Raw genomic sequence first — 13,169 nt, 5'->3', positions numbered from 1 at the left:
CTTGAATAACAAACTAGTCAGTAGCAGCATGGATACTTACCCTTATCGAGCGTACCTGGAAAATCTCTTGACGTACGGAATAGACGCCAAGAACACTTATCTCAATGCCTGTGTGGTATGGGAAGCTGACGAAGCAGGCAAATTTGAAACATTCAAAACTGATACAGCCAAAGACCACAATGCGGGATTTGTAGAACGAAGAGACAGAATCAAAGACGGACACAGTTTAGAACTAATGGATCGTTTGCATTTGGACATGTGGTTGCAAGAAAAGTATTTGCTGAACGGGGTGGATGTCCGCCTGAGACTGAATCGCAGCAGTGCCGCTTTCCATTTAATAGCTGATAGTGACGATAATTACAAAACCAAAATCCAAGAAGCCAGACTCTACGTACGCCGTGTGGAAGTGTTACCTAAAGTGGGAAACGACATCAGTCAGACGTTGAGCAGAACGACCGCCAAGTATCCGATCCGACGCGTAGAAGTGAAAACCTTCACCATTCCTAGGGGACAGCGATCCATGATTGAAGATCATTTGTTCCAGGACAGTTACCCAAACGTTTGATTGTTGGTATGGTCGAGAATACAGCCTTCAACGGAGCTATCGCTAAAAATCCTTTCTACTTTCAACACTTTGACGTGTCCAAGATCGAAGTCAGTCGCGATGGCAAGACCTTGTGTACCCGACCTTTCGAACCTAACTTTGACAAGAAGAATTACTTGAGGTCGTACTTGTCGCTGTACGAAGCCACGGGACAGTTAGGAACCAACACCAGTCACGGCATTACGTACGAGGATTATGCAGGAGGCTACGCTTTGTGGGCTTTCGATTTCACTCCAGACCAAGGCAGCGACGAGGGACATTTCCACCCTATAAAATCTGGCCAGATTCGTGTGGAACTTCAGTTTGCAAAGCCACTGGACGAGACAGTGAACGTCATCCTGTATGCAGAATTCGATAATACAATAGAAATCAACAGTTTGAGAGAAGTCATTCTAGACTATTAGAAGCTATGGAAGACTGTTCTCCCTCTTTACCTAGTGGCGAAGCTTTGAAGATGGAATGTGAGGAGACCGTGGAAGGAGAATCCCAACACAAAGACGAAAAGGACATCGTGATCAAGTCGAGATGTCCAGAACAAGAACAGCAATTGGTCTCCTACTGTGCTACATACCTGGCAGACACAATTACGATATGGATGAAGCATGATTACTATGGATGTCAAAACATCAGTCAAGAAGAAAAATTCAACGAATATCTGGACGAAGCTTGGAGTCTGTTTAAAAAAGACGTGTTACGTTGGTGGTATAAAGACTTGCGTGAACATTTCTGTCCTCCATTAACGACTCGAGACATCCATTACATCAATGCCCTCTTTGACAAATTCAAAGAGAAAGTCGAGATCGAAATTGATCACTTATTATCAGCAAAAGAACATTTAGTGACTTATTTTGATCGTGATTTTTCTAGAAACGATGAGAAAGTAAATCGTTGATTTTGTGACTAGTATGCTTATTTTGTTGTCTTCAGCTAGGAAACGTAGTGTCCATCCGTGACTCAATGACTTGCAACAGTGGAAATCACAATTTCATTCACAACGTTGCCAACCCTGTTTAAAGTAGAGTGTAAATTGAAAAAAAATGTTTGTCATTTGAAAAAAATGTTTGATGTTATATTGTTGGATTATTGTTAAAAAATGTTAGAGTTGTTGGTTAATGTTAAGTGATCATTGAATAAAAAATGTGTTTTGAAAAAAATGCCTTTGTGGTTTGTTTGGTTATAAGAATGTTGATTTATGCTCTTTGACTTCTTACTATCCCTCTCATGACACTCATTGAACGTTGCGGCTCGAAAACCGTAGAGGGATGTTTTCCTTCACGTCCGCGCTTTGACTTTAAGAACCGGGTTGTTTCCAGTCTAACCATCCATTGTCGACTCATCCTCCTACGAAGATGTGCTCCAAACTAGCTAAGCTAAACGAAGCCTACGTGAATTTGCATAGGGTCAGACACAGTCTGATACCGAAGCCAGAAGAGATAGAGAATGTGAGAATGTTAAAAGTTACTGAAGACCTGATAGAAGAGCTCTTCAGAGAAGAAGTGAACAGGGAGAAAGAAGAATGGACAGAGAAGTACAGACTTCAGAGACAGCAGCAGCAACAGCAACAACAACAGCAACAGCAGCAGCAACAGCAACCTGAACCTGACAGAGGCTTTGTCGATTGTCGTATCGACACCAAATAGTTCTTCTTCTCTTTCCGAAGAAGCAGACCTATTGCCAGAAAGTCTATCCTCAGAGGACATCGCATTCTTAGAAACTAAAAGATTGCCATAGCAAACAAAAAAAAGACAAAAAAAAACCCAGCCCTTTTCAGGGCTACCCAATACTCTAGAAAAGAAATAACCATCAATTTGCCAATGTGTGTAGGTAGAGTAGTGTGAATATAAACACTAACTCTTTTTTAATAGTAAGAGTGTATGTGTTTGTGTGCTTGTGTTTGTATGTTTGTGTTTGTAACGGATGAAGTAGGTTGGTGTGGATAGTAGATTAAGATGATGTTTTTTTGGTGTTTGAGGTGTGGGGAGAGTAGATTTGGGGGGTTTGATTGGATTTCTTTGCGTATGTGGATAGTCTATTGAAGTGATTAATGAAAAAAAATTTTTAGAATAGGAATGAGTAGTATAAAAAAAGTGAGTGAGTGTTTCTTTTAGGTCCGCGCGTTGTTTTGGTCATGATCTAGGTAAGATCAATTTTATGTTTTTTAGGGGGATGTTTTCCTTCACGTCCGCGCTTTCACTATAAATTGAAACTCGCTGGGCAGTCTAGCTACCCTTGTTGATTGATCAACACCAGAATGAATAGCAGAATAAGCAAACTTCTTGAACTCCAGATACATCTGGAATATGTCAGGCGCCTGTTAAATGAACTGGCCGCGGAGGCTATAGTAGAAGAGGAAAGAATAAAGAAGGAAGTGGAGGAGAGAAGACAGAGGGAAGAGGAAGAAAAGAAAATAGGAGAGAGGATGTCGTACAATATTCCAGAGACAGAGGATTGGGGTGCTGAAGCGAATCATCCTCCCTCTGCGCTCCCAAGAAGAAAGGTGAAAGGAGACTGGGGAAGAAGATGCGTGTGTGGCGCCAGGCCAGGAAGGTGCCATCATTAGATAGGTGCATCTGGAGTTCAAAAACAAACAGCCCTTTTAAGGGCTACCCAATACTCTAGAAAAGAAATAACCATCAATTTGCCAGTGTGTGTAGGTAGAGTAGTGTGAATATAAACACTCACTCTTTTTTTTAGTGTGAGGGTATGTGTTTGTGTGTTTGTGTTTGTAAGCACTCAAGTACGTGGGTGTGAATAGTAGATTATGGGTTTGTTTATTGTTTCTTAGCGTATGTGGAGAGTATAGTTCGGGCTTTGTAACCTTTCATGTATGATTGTGTAGATAGTAGATTATGGATTTTGTTTTAATGATTTGTGTGTGTAAATAGTAGATGTGGGGTTTGTTGATTGCTGGTTCACGTATGTGGATAGTAGATTATATGACATGAGAAAGTAGGGGGATGTTTTCCTTCACGTCCGCGCGTTGTTTGGTCATGATCTAGGTAAGATCAATTTTATGTCTTAGGGGGATGTTTTCATTCACGTCCGCGCTTTAAGTATAAAACTAACAGTGTCTGCCATTGGAGCCCATTCTACGGAATAAGCAAACAAGAAGATGCCAGCAGCTTCAGCTTTGTATAACAACCTTATGGGAAGTTGGTATTGGATGGTGGATGGATTGAATGTAGCAGAAAGGCTTGAACAGGAATGGAGGCATGCAGTGACAAAAGACTTCGTCTCAAGACAAGTAACCAGCCTCCACTTAGCCATCAATATTGTAAAAGAAATGATAGAGGATGAGGAGAAGAGAATCAGAGGTTTAATTAACCCACCGTATGTTAAAGTGGGTAAGTTGAAAGAAGCCATAGTTTATGTGACGAGTGTAAGGTGTTATTTAGAAGACATTCTAGAATGGACAGATTGGTCTTTTGTGAAGTGGGGCTTAGACAAGCTTAAGAAAGCCGAAGAAGTAATGAGAAATGTGTTGACCGAAGAGGTCAAGAAGATCAAAGAAAAGTGGTCAAAGGAAAGAAAAGAAGAAGAAAATAGAAAGAAAAAGGAAGAACTAGAGAAACTAAACTCAAACTGGATGAAAATCCAAGAGAAGTTCCGAGCCATGGGTCGCCCGGACTGGATGCCGGAAACAGAAAAGAAGAAGAAGAAAGGAATGATGGAAAAAATAAGAGGATGGTGGAAGAAGTTAAGGAGTTAGAAGAAGAAGAAGAAAAAACCCAAAGGCCCTTTTCAGGGCCACCCATATTTCTCGAAAAGAGAATGACTTTCCATTGCCTACCCCTTTATAAATTTAAAAAAAAAAAAAATCCCATGTTCAATTCCCCTTGTCCCTAAAGTAGTTTTTTTTCTAACATGTTCAATTCCCCTTTGTCCCTAGACAAACCCAAACTCTATTCCCATGTTCAATTCCCCTTGTCCCTAGACAGACCGAAACTCTATTCCCCATGTTCAATTGCTTTTGTCGCTAGAATCGATATTTTTTTTCCATTGTTCGAATGCCTTTGTCGCTAAAATCAATATTTCCTTTTTTTTCCTTTCTCCAATGTTAAATTCCATTGTCGCTAATCTTACCCAGGGTTTTTTGCCCATGTTAAATTTCCATTGTCGCTAATCTTACCCAGGGTGGATAATGTTAAATTTCCATTGTCGCTAATCTTACCCAGGGGGTGTTTTTAATGCTAATTCCCATTGTCGCTAATCTCACCCCTTATACTACTTATGTGAAATTCATAGACAACTTGGTGTAGCGAGTAATACCAGGCGATTTGTGTTCAGATTGGCTCAAGCTATTGTGGATAGCATGGTTGTGGACAGTCATTATGTATGTTTTGGTATTACGTTCATATTTTTCCCAAGTCAGAGCAACATTCCAATCACACATCAGTTTCAGCGGGTGACATTGACATTTTACATCATTATAGACCAACATCAAGATGTGAAAGAATTGTCCGTCACACAGGTGTTCATATGGGAAATCTGCTAAAGATCTACCGGTCAAGCGTTCTGTATCTGTCTTAGTTTTTAGATAGGTTGTGGTCACATTACACACTGACTTCACATGTGCAAATAAACAATCCCACTATTTCAAATAACACAATGAATTGCATCTAAAATACACACTTATTATTTCTCAAGTATTTCATGTTAGAAATTATTTCCTTTCCTGAGAATTTGGAAATGATAACCACAGTCACAACTGTAGAAACTGAAATAAAAATTACAAACTGTATCAAGCAGTTCAGATATAACACTCTGTATATTACTTCTATAGCAGTTTTCATCGATGCATGCCCTTGTCATATGTATTTAAAATGTATTTGCAATAATGTGAAAGCGCCACGTGGCTTTTTCAACCACAAGATCACATGATTCTTATTTCGTCGTTAAAATGGGTTCTTTTCGCACCGCGAATAAGTAAAAAAAATATTTAAATTTGGGGTGCAATGTGGTAAGTTGGGTATATGACCAGAAGCATCTTATCCCGGTCTGATCCCTTTGTAAAGTCCTCAAACCAAAAGCTCAGGAAAGAGTTAATCATTTCAATAGAAAATGAAATAATTGGCAGTCAGATGGAGCAATGTTTCATTATTTTGGGCTTGTTAACCGTATCAGGCTATAAACGTTAGAGATACTAAGTGTATGTAACATAAGCTTGAAACAAGATTGACGTTAGATGGCCCAATGGCCTAACGGATAAGGCGTCTGACTTCGGATCAGAAGATTGCGATTTCGAATCCCGTCGGGGTTGCACATACATTTTTAATGTTACGCATGGTACTACACAGAGACTCTACGCACCTTTGATAACTCTGTATTGTAACGCGCACTTCATTTTGAGCAGGATACTAGGGAAAAGTGTCTGCTAAACATAGTACGAATGATTTTAATTTCAAACATTCGGCATCCAGCTATTCATCTGCTAAACATAGTACGAAAGGTTTTAGTTTCTAACCTTTGGCATCCACCTATTCATCTGAGTCAGTATATCCCTTTGTAAATCTTCTTTTTTGGTGAAAGTTGGCTATAATAATAACTAGGTTGACAGGATAAAATAGAACAGAACATAGGTTGAAAACGATATTCTCGTTCCCATTTGCAAGCAGCGACGCGTTCGGGTCAACAAGGACATTTTTAAAATATTACATTCATAAATTTATCAACTCAGAGCGGCATTCCAATCACAAATGGGTTTCATATTTGACAGCAATTTTCCGTCATATAGCTATTCATATGTGAAAGCTTCTCAAATTCTGACGGAGTCAGCATTTTGTATCTGTTTCATTTATAACATAGACTATGGTGACTTTACACACTAACTTCACACTTGCACTTGAAAGATAACGTTCCACAATTAGATGCATCTCAAAACACACAATGATTGTTTCCCAAGTATTTCATGGATTAAATTACCTCCTTTCGCGAAAATATTCAAAATGAATGTCATAGTCAAATAAAACATCTATGACTAAAAAATTCGTCAACTTTAATAATGAAAAGTTATTCAATTTGTTTGCATTAGAAATAATAAAATCCTCATGCCATTTACCCATTAGTGAAATTTCCTTCAACTCGAATAGCGTAAATTTGTTAAAATTTGTCGCATTAGAAACCGTTAAACTTTCAAGCGTTTACATAACGTAAATTTATTCGGTTTGTTCGAGTTGGAACTGACAAATGTTTATATGGCGTAATTTTATTCTGTTTATTAGAGAAGGAAATCGTTGAAATTTAACTTTCAGTAGTTTGAATAGCTTAAATTTATTCAGTATATTTGCGTTAGAAACCATTGAACGTGCAACTGTTTTATCCATCGGTGATGTACCCTCATAATATATGTACCATGCACTTTCTCTTTCTTTTTGTTTCTTTTCTTTTGGCATCCTGAGTCTTCTGGTCCAATACGTGTTTGATTTGTTTGGTGACTGTGAATATCTCAGATATCTCGTTTTCGTGTTAATTTTGTTAGTAATACTTTCGACATGCTGTTTGGATAATTGTTTATAAATTGCACATCTAGCATGAAAATGTCTGACAGATAGCTCATGATGCCATTTATTTGTGATAATGTTTTCATTGTTATTTATTAATTTAACAACTGAAGGTTATTACAGAAAGTAACATGAATTCTCTACCTAAATACAACGTTAAGGACTTATTAATAATTTTAACAACTTGTTAAGCCACTATTTGGACATTCCTTTTACTTACGTTATGTAGTTATTGTTTTATGCAAAGGATATATTTTACAGTTCAATCGCCATCCCCAAAAGACCAACAAGCAACCCAGAAATTCATCATAAAGATAAAAGAAGATATATTATGAAAGATGTCAACATCGGCTCCTACGAAAGGGAGACACTGGCAAGTAGCAGTGACAAACAGAGCCGATACCTCCTGGTTGGAGTGCAACATCAAGATGAACATTTGTTGGACTAGCTAGACAGCAATCGCCAACACAGGGAGCAGTGCGCTTTCCAGTCTCAATCTCCCACATATACAGTTTTGTCACTTGCAACAGACCACTCCGTAGTTCAGGACAGGACTTTTTAGCCATGAGAGGAAATGGAGAAGAAACTAACAAGTCAACACAATCGCGATCGCATATCCATCATGTCATGCATACATCTGACAACCACTTATACCAAAACGAGTGCCCAACTTGCCTTCACTCATTAAGGGATACGTGATACGTAACGAAGCATTTTGAAAGCAAGCAACATAAGGGGTTAGTTAAATTAAACTCCCCCAAAGCGTTAAAGGCTTTTCTATCACTTACACAAGAACACGAAGGACACATTGTGCAGAAACTTCAACTGGACAATTCAACTGAAGATAGCCTATCATAGTCACTTCACAAATAAATATATACAAAGCACACAGATGAAGCATGCAATCTATTGTGAAATACACTTGAATTGCAGAGGAGCAAATTATGCCGTTTATCGACAAAACCATACACGTTAACGAAAATTTCAACAAATGAGTTTGACTCTTGCTGTGGATAAAAAGAGGATTATGAACTATAACAAATAGAGAAGGGTGTGGAATAAACATGAGAGAACATGAAATAAAAGGAGAAGAAAACTGTCAAGCAAGCTGAAATTTTTTATCAGCAAATATATCATATAAGTGCTGATGAAATTACCTATATAGACACATGCATACTTTGTAATTGATGTACTCATGTATGCATATTTAACAGCTGCTCAACATCTGCTGGAGTCGTGCTTTCATTAACCGTCTCATTTAAAATATAGGTCATAGCCATATTGTTGTGTATATGTAACTCGTATTGTGTGCTTAACTTTTGTCCGTGCTTGAGTGTTGAGAAGTTATGTCCTATCTAACTTTGTAATTTGTAATAAATTGCTTACTAATATTTGAATTAAAGGTTTAGCCTTATCTACATACTGAGAATGTTCTGGAAGCGAACTTTTGACCCACACCCTGGTCCATTTACAGTGTCTTAGGTTTTGATATAAGGTTGAGGTAAACCAAATTATTTAATTACTCCTTTAAATTCAGTCTGAGGAATAGCTGTGTTCAGATATAACTTGAGAAGAAGAATTTTCATTATAATAACAGATTGTTCCTTGGCATTTCGGACAAAGCACCATTTTCGGGATTATTGACAATGTATTCAAAGACACTCTGGATTTTATCACTGTTAAGACTATTTACAAATCAACAAAATTAAGAATATTGCTACATTAGGTCATTAAAACTATTGGTATATCAACACATATAATGTTGGAATTCATTCGGAACACTCTAAATCTTTGGACTTATCAAAGAACATTTAGAATTCTTTGGGATTTGATTCACAGTACTGTACGTTCCTCTTAAATTTGCATTCTGTAACTTTGCTAAACACATTTGTTTGCTGATATTAATAAACATGTTTGGTTCGTTTCTTTCTGTTGATTAATTTAAGACCTTAGAGTCAACTAAATATTACATACTGACTGCGGCATCATGCCGCAGACTTGTAGCATGATGTCCCACCCAGTCACATTATCTTGACACTAGGCCTACCAGACCGAACACTAACCTCTTAATGCTGAGCACTTATCAGTTATCTTTGGCATAACTCTGCAGGGGTTCGAATATACGACCTCCTGTTTATGTAGGTATTACGTCATAACATTTAATACTTAACAAAATGAAAAACTGAAGCGTAAGAGAACAGTACAAAAATACTTTAATATGCAAAGGAATGCTAAGAACAAAACGAAATCGCAAATATAGAAGGAATGGTATATACCTGCATAGCGTTAATTGTCGTTTTTCAAGCAGATTTTCAATAGATGTTTCATGAGCTGTATATTCAGCTAAGGTATTTCTCAGACATAAAATCTATTCTTATCCAGCTGGTTTATATGAGCTCGATTGCACGATAAGTGTGTGTGTACATACACACACACACACACACACACACACACACACACACACATATATATATATATATATATATATATATATATATATATATATATATATATATATATATATATATATATATATATATATATATATATATATATAAACTTATTGCGTCATAATCTTTAATACTGAACAAATTGAGAAACGGAAGCGAAATTGAACAGTGCATAACTACCTTGATATACAAATGAATACGAATAACAAAACAAATCTCAAATATATGAGGAATGATATGTACCTATACAGCGATAGTTGTATTGTTTCAATCAGATTTTTAATAGATGTTGTTTTGAGCCGTATATTCCTGAACCAAATTATTTCTCAGTCATAAAATCGTTTCTTATCCAGCTGGTTTAAGAGAAATCAATAGCAATTTAATGGCCCGATAAGTGTTATTTTTATCTAACGGCCAAGAAGTGTGCGTGTGTGTTAGATTTTTAACGTAGCTTTCAAAAACAAAATGGGGGGCCCTAAGTATTCGAGTGGTCTAAAGCGCTCGCCGTTGTGGATCACTGCCATCTTAGCTCTGTATGTGTGGGTTCGAGTCTCAGGAGCAGCTAACGTGGGTCCGTGAACAAGCTTGCCAGTAGCTTCTCATGGGTCGGTGGTTCTTCCCGGTGTTTTCCAGGGTTCTTCCTCCACCAGTTATACTGGCCGCCATGTACAGCCTATCTTCTGCTTAAAAATGTCGTTACATCCAACAACAAAATTAACAACAACACTTTTCAGTCATATCGCTATGATGTCTGCAGTGTGGCAGTTTATAGTGATGTCTACCACTTGGGTATCATGCCGATGACATGTAGCACGACGTCGCACCCAGTCACATTATCCTGACACCCGGCCGACCAGTCCTAACATTAATCTGTGGGTACCATGTGGGTATACATCTATGGTATGAGTCAGCCGGGGTTCGAACCCGCGCACCCGCTCATCCAAGGCGGACACTCTAACCCCTAAATATTGGAACAACGGGTCCTTGTTTTAGTCATCTCAACTATAGGTACTAAAAATATGGTAATTAAGTGCACAGAATGGACGCTTCAAAAATGCTCAATGTTCCAAATACCTTTGGCATGATGGATAAGGTGTCTGAATGTATACTAGAAGCTTGCGAGTTCCGTTATGGAAAGAACTGCATACTGGTTTTTGTGGGTGTCTTCGTTTTGGTCCTTGTGACTCGATATGCATGTAATCAGCACATCTACCCTTATGCAACTTTTGCTAACTTGCTTTCACGTGTGGTGTTAATCGTGCAGGATTACCTAATCTTGTGCACATATTGGCAGAATAGTATAGTCCAAATTTATAAACACAAACATGATAATGTATGTAAGGATGGCCGGGGTGTACACCTGAGTATCTTCCATCCATCTTTCGTAATCGTTTCATTTTGGATGTTATAACATGTGTGACTATTTTAACATATTTTGATTTTATGTGCTACATACCGAAGGTGTTACATGTTATCTATCTATCTATCTATCTATCTATCTATCTATCTATCTATCTATCTATCTATCTATCTCTCTCTCTGGCTCTCTCTCTCTCTGTTTCTCTCTATCCCTCTCTGTCTCTCTGTCTGTCTCTTTGTCTGTATGTCTGTCTCTTTCTTTCTCTCTCTCTCTCTCTCTTTATATCTATATATATATATATATATATATATATATATATATATATATATATATATATATATATATATATATATATATATACGTGTGTGTGTGTGTGTGTGTGTGTGATACCTATAGCACATCAGCACATCTGTCACATAAAACATATAGCTAGCTAAATAAAATTGAAGGCATAGCAAAATGTGCAACATGTGGTAATACCTCGTTTTGAACTGTAAGGGAACAAATACGTCTAACAAAATATTAGAGAAGGATATTATATATAGAGTGCGATTTAGTTTCCTTCTTACACACTCACATGTCGAGAGATAGATTTATAGGTTACTGCATTTGTATGGGAAAATATGAACGAGTTTTTTGGATGGAATACTGCACGAACTTGTGATTGCAGTATATCATTCCGACAAAACGTGTTCATATTTTCCCATACAAGTGCAGTAACCTTTAAATTATATGCTCATTTTTTATTCTACCTAAAGTTTAATTATACAAACAAATTACACTAAAAGAAACAACGTAAATGAATGAATGTCTTATTCCAAACTAAATACACAAGCGCAGATGTGTCATTACACAATGACATCATTATTAATGCGCACATAACTCCGCCCAGATAAATTTGAACTTAGTCGCGCGCTCGACATAACTTTCGAAAGAAAATGACGTGTCTAGTTAAAATTGAAATTTGCAGTCATATTGTGAATGAATGCGCATTGCAACAACTGTTCCATTTGATCTGGAATGAATATATTTTGGTATTTTGTTTCGATTCGACGAAAGTTTGTGATTTTGGACTAGATTCATCTGTGCAAATTATACTTGAAATACATCGGATTGAAGTGGCGCGGAAGAGGCGTGTTTACGTCTGCAAATGTGTCTGTTTCTCTCATTGAATGTTTGAAATCATAATGTGGGGAAAATATGAAGTCTTTCAATTGCAATTATCAAAAAGACGCTATAGAATTTAATGCTTATTTCATTTTGAGTGCAATAAGGAGGATGCAATTGCACTTATCATCGAAATTACAGCACAATTTCGAAATGTGTATTCCAGATTGAAAACCGATGACATGGCTCATGTAATTCGGATTTGCAGAATTAAGAAAATACATTTTGAGGAAATTCAGGATGTTAAACTGTAAGTATATTTTATTTTGCCATTCTTATCACCAGCTAAAGAAAACAGCATATGCCTTGTGACTTGTATGTTACTTGTAAGGACCTAATCTTCCGTCCTTTATATAATGTAGCTAGCCTAATTCCGAAACATTGTATCAACGAGGAATGTAAGGTTTTTTGCAGTCCACGAAACATGTTTTAGTTCATTCAGAAAAAATTTAAACAACTGCAACGTAAAGAGCCTCTTAAGCGAGTGTAAATGATTTGTTTACAGATCAAAAGTGCTGCCGTCTGAGTCCATTGTTTGTTTACAAAATAAAGTAGTTCCTTTATTCACGTGAATGCTATATGTGTATTGTCGCGCGCGTTCAGTACCCGGGAATATTGAACGATTCTGACAATGTAAAGTTAACAGGGAAAATAATGAGCATATAATAAAGATAGTTATATAGATAGATAAATATATAAATATGTAGAAATGAATTGATTAAATAATGCAATAATTAAGAACAATATAAATGCTGAAACGTCGTGGGCCTCGTGGCCTAATGAACAAGGCGTCTGACTTCGAATCAGAAGATTGCGAGTTCGAATCTCGTCGGGGTCGGAAGTAAGTTTTTGTGTGTGTGGTTGTGAGATTTTTTTCCCTTTAAAGGATGGTTATCAACATTTAGAGATTCATCAACGTCTGTGTTATAACCAGGATCGAGCGAATAATTCTTCAAAATATGAAACTGAGCAGAAATTTAAGCAGAGAAGTATAGAATAACACGAGCCCATCTATATAGAATATGACAATGTAATCAATTAGATAAACAAAATAAAATTGTACAAGACGAATTGTAATATATAACTTT

General features: G+C 37.1%; 1 non-coding gene across 1 annotated transcript; it reads left to right on the top strand.

Annotated features, from left to right (window-relative positions):
* The first annotated feature begins 12,846 nt into the window (after positions 1-12,846).
* On the top strand, positions 12,847-12,919 carry Trnar-ucg (transfer RNA arginine (anticodon UCG)). The gene has a single exon. It is a non-coding gene; the product is annotated as a tRNA-Arg (tRNA).
* The last annotated feature ends 250 nt before the right edge of the window (positions 12,920-13,169 follow it).

This window comes from Sinohyriopsis cumingii, chromosome 5, assembly GCF_028554795.1.
Source record: "Sinohyriopsis cumingii isolate HCF-2022 chromosome 5, ASM2855479v2, whole genome shotgun sequence".
NCBI classification, from domain to species: Eukaryota; Metazoa; Mollusca; class Bivalvia; order Unionida; family Unionidae; genus Sinohyriopsis; species Sinohyriopsis cumingii.
Note: the sequence above shows the minus strand (reverse complement) of the source record. Positions and strands in the feature narration are given on the sequence as shown.